The sequence below is a fragment of the Schistocerca americana genome, chromosome 2 (assembly GCF_021461395.2).
Source record: "Schistocerca americana isolate TAMUIC-IGC-003095 chromosome 2, iqSchAmer2.1, whole genome shotgun sequence".
In the NCBI taxonomy this organism is placed as follows: Eukaryota; Metazoa; Arthropoda; class Insecta; order Orthoptera; family Acrididae; genus Schistocerca; species Schistocerca americana.
Genome location: NC_060120.1, coordinates 943,392,824 through 943,397,037, shown reverse-complemented (window position 1 = coordinate 943,397,037; position 4,214 = coordinate 943,392,824). Strand labels below are relative to the sequence as shown.

The 4,214-nt window shown below is 48.4% G+C and overlaps 1 non-coding gene across 1 annotated transcript; it reads left to right on the top strand.

Annotated features, from left to right (window-relative positions):
- Nucleotides 1–3,550: 3,550 nt before the first annotated feature.
- Trnas-cga lies at nt 3,551–3,625 on the top strand. The gene has a single exon. It is a non-coding gene; the product is annotated as a tRNA-Ser (tRNA).
- Nucleotides 3,626–4,214: the final 589 nt, after the last annotated feature.

The window sequence follows — 4,214 nt, the reverse complement described above, 5'->3', positions numbered from 1 at the left end:
AATACACACAACAAATAAAGCGATTTATCCGTTTCATAATTGAGGGAAGTGTAGGAGGTAAATGTTGTAAGGCTATAGAAAGGGATGAATATCGTAAGCAGGTTGAACTTTACTGAAAGAGTTGCTTGGTTGGGAAGACGTGTCATGAGACTTCAGTGGTTTATCAGTTCGGTAACTGAGGAAAGTGTTGGAGATGAAAATCGTAAAGTTAGACAAAGGGATGAATGCAGTAATCAGGTTGAATTTGACTGAAAGAGGTGCCTGATTGATAGGACGCGTCATCATCCATGAATGATTTAATAATTTGATAATTGAGGGAAGTATAGTAGGTAAAAATTGTAAGGGCAGACGAAGGGATGAGTACAGTAAGTAGGTTCCAGTAATAATGCAGAAGTCAAGGGCCTTGGGCAGTGTAGACCAATGTGGAGATAACTGCATGATGATCTTCGGATTGAGGAACACAACCACAGGACACACATTAAAATTCCGTAATGTGTTCAAGTGTTTTATTTCACCATTCACGAGCTGAGAGTGTCGGAACACATGAGAGCAATCGAGAGAAATTATCCGAGTGTGTGTAGGCGTGCTGGAAAGCTGTGCCAGTTGTCTGGCCGCCCCTTACCCGGCGCTTTTTGAGCCTTACCGCGGGGCACTCTGGAAGCCGCCATTCCGCAGGGTTTGAGCTCGCGGTCATTATTCTCGCACGGGTCGCAGCCTTTCCGCTCGGGGATGAGCGATGCTGCGTTTGTGCAAACAGCGCCGTCGTAAACCTCTTAACGAAGCCCGAGAACTGTTGACATTGCCGTCTGCCAACACGGCCTCGTCCTGCCCACAAAGAGCATCCCTCATTCCGATTAAGTGCTCGCCATCTCTGGGGCCGGACGTGGATATATCGTGAGAAGTAATTGAGACAGAGGCGTGACCTTTAGCAGAGGATGGGTACGAAACGGAAATAGCAGGGCAGTAAAACCTCCGCCATAGCGCGCTGTACGGCATGATAGTGCCGTATTGGAACAGGGCGTCAGGTGGGTAACGAAATTGAGGGATTTACTCGGGGCGTGGCGTCAATCTGCAGGGAATAATTTCCGGTTGACACCAGGGCAGCCTATTGCAGAGGCGTTTGTCTCGAAAACGCTATTGATGGACGGGAAGGTAATTTCTCCCACGCGCTACCGCACCAGAGGAGAGGAATTTCCAAAAGGACAGCGTAACTGTGGGACCAGACGGTGACGCGGCATTGCGAGTCATAAAACTCTAAATAATCAGCACAGAGAGCGATCTGGCGTGATAAATAAGAAAATAAGAGATAAGGGCTCCTATTAAAACAAGGACGTACGTCTCGAGTTAAAAGTAATAAAATATTGCTGTTTTACAGCCAAACGCCGAATCCAGGCTAGGTGATTTGGCGATCAACAATTGGTTCGCTTGGCGTTCGGGGAGCTGAGTGTACTAGTGCGTCAGCCTGCTGAAGACTGCAGGACAGAATATTTCGTTCTTGGCCATACACACTAAACCCATTTCTCGCCTTAATACAAATGGTTCAAATGGCTCAGCACTGTGGGACTTAACATCTGAGGTCATCAGTGTCCTAGAACTTAGTACTTAAACCTACTAACCTAAGGACATCACACACATCCATGCCCGAGGCAGAATTCAAACCAGCGACCGTAGCAGTCGCGCGGTTCTGGACTGAAGCGCCTAGAATTGCTCGGTCACCGCAGACGGCGTCTTAATACACTGAAGCGCTAAAGAAACTAGTATAGAAGTGCGTTTTCAAATACAGAGATATGTGAACAAAATACGGCGCTGCGGTCGGCAATGCCTGTATAAGGCAACAGTTGTCTGGCGCAGTTGTTAGATCGGTTACTGCTGCTGCAATAGCAGGTGATCAAGATTTAACTGAATTTGAACATGGTGTCATAGTCGGCACACGACCGATGAGACAAAGCATCTCCGAGGCAGCGATGAAGTGGGGATTTTCCTATACAAACGTTTCACGTGTGTACCGTGTCTATCGGGAATCCGGCAAAACATCAAATCTCCGATATCACTGTGGTGAAAAAAGATCCTGCAAGAACGGGACTAACGACGATTGAAGAGAATCGTTGAACGTGACAGAAGTGCAACCCCTCCGCAAATTGCTGCAGATTTCAATGCTGTGCCATCAACAAGAGTCAACGTGCGAACCATTCAACGAAACATCATCGATGTGGGCTTTCGGAGCCGAAGGCCCACTTGCATACCCTTGATGACTGCACGACACAAAGCTTTACTCCTCGCCTGTGCCCGTCAACACCGACAGTGGACTGCTGATGACTAGAAACATGTGGCCTTGTCGGATGACTCTCGTTTCAAATTGTATTGAGTGGAAGGATGTGTACGAGTATGGATACAACCTCACGAATCCATGGGCCGCGCGTGTCAGCAGGGGACTGTTCAAGCTGATTCAGGCTCTGTAACGGTGTGGGGCGTCTGCAGTTGTAGTGATATGTGCCCCCCGATACGTCTAGATACGACTCTGACACGTGACTCTTACTCAGGCATCCACTCTGATCACCTGCATCCATTCATGTCCATTGTGCTTCTGACGGACTTGGGCAATTGCAGCAGGACAATGCTACACCCCGCACGTCCAGAATTGCTACAGATTGGTTCCAGGAACACTCTTCTGAGTTTAAACACTCGCGCTGGCCACCAAGCTCTCCAGACATGAACATTATTGAGCACACCTGGGATGCCTTGCAACCTGTTGTTCAGAAGAGATCTCCACCCTCTCGTACTGTTACGGATTTATGGACAGCCCTGCAGGATTCATGGTGTCAGCTCCCTCCAGCACTAGTCGAGACCATGTCACGCCGTGTTGTGGCACTCGTGCGTGCTTGCGAGGGCTCTACACGATATTAGGCAGATGTATCTATTTCTTTGGCTCTTTATTGTATAAGGAGTTCATATGCAGTAGTTACGAATCACGAAAAAAACATTCTCGGGGCCAAGATGTTCTGAAAATAGTTTATTGCCTGGCATAATTACACTAATTTAAAACGAAATGATCATTTCGAGTGGGATGGGCCATCTTCGGAACAGCAGATACTTGCTGTGGTTCAATCTCACTATCACGGAAACCACGTTATTATGAAACTTCCTAGCAGATTAAAACTGTGTGCAGGACCGAAACTCGAACTCGGGAACTTTACCTTTCGCGTGCAAGTGCTCTACCATCTGAGCTACCCAAGCACGACTCACGCCCCGTCCTCACAGTTTTTACTTCTGCCAGTACCTGGTCTCCTACCTTCCAAACTTTACAGAAGCTCTCCTGCGAACCTTGCAGAACTAGCACTCCTGAAAGAAAGGATATTGCGGAGACATGGCTTAGCCACAACCTGGGGGATGTTTCCAGAATGAGAGTTTCACTCTGTAGCCGAGTGTGCGCTGGTATGAAACTTCCTGGCAGATTAAAACAGTGTGCCGGACCGAGACTCGAACTCGGGACCTTTTTGTTTGAAAGGTAGGAGACTGCAGATGCAAAGCTGTGAGGACGGGACGTGAGTCGTGCTTGGATAGCTCAGATGGTAGAGCACTTGCCCCCGAAAGGCAAAGGTCCCGAGTTCGAGTCTCGGTCCGGCATACAGTTTTAATATGCCAGGAAGTTTCATATCAGCGCACACTCCGCTGCACAGTGAAAATCTCATTCTGCCACGTTGTTACGTTTTCTGTGATTGAGATTGGGCAATGCCGGCCGAAATTGGTCATTTCGTTTGGAAGTAATGTGGTTTTGTCGAACATTACATTATTTTCAAAATAATCAGTCATTGTAGCGACTAGCTCGAGAAAATGTTGTTGTTTCACTATTCTGCCTTTACGGTAGAGGAACACCTGTAACCTTTGCTGACGTGGATGAGATCAAAGACAGTATTGCGGCAGTGCCACGTGCCGATGATGCCCCTGGGTTTCCCGGACAGATCTGCAGCCACAGTACTGAGAATTCCGACATGCACATGGCTGCTGGCGGCTGCTGCGCCTAATTGAAACTGATAATGGGATGCGGGAGGCCGACCAGTTTTGTGCTAACAGCCAATTACGGCGTCGACGCCCCAGTGCGCGCGATAATGAACAGGCCGGCGACCGCTGCCCAGGGGTCCACCTCGCGCCGCCTCATCGTCGTCGTCGTCGTGATCATCATCATATACTTGACATATGTTCGTAGTTTTAAACTA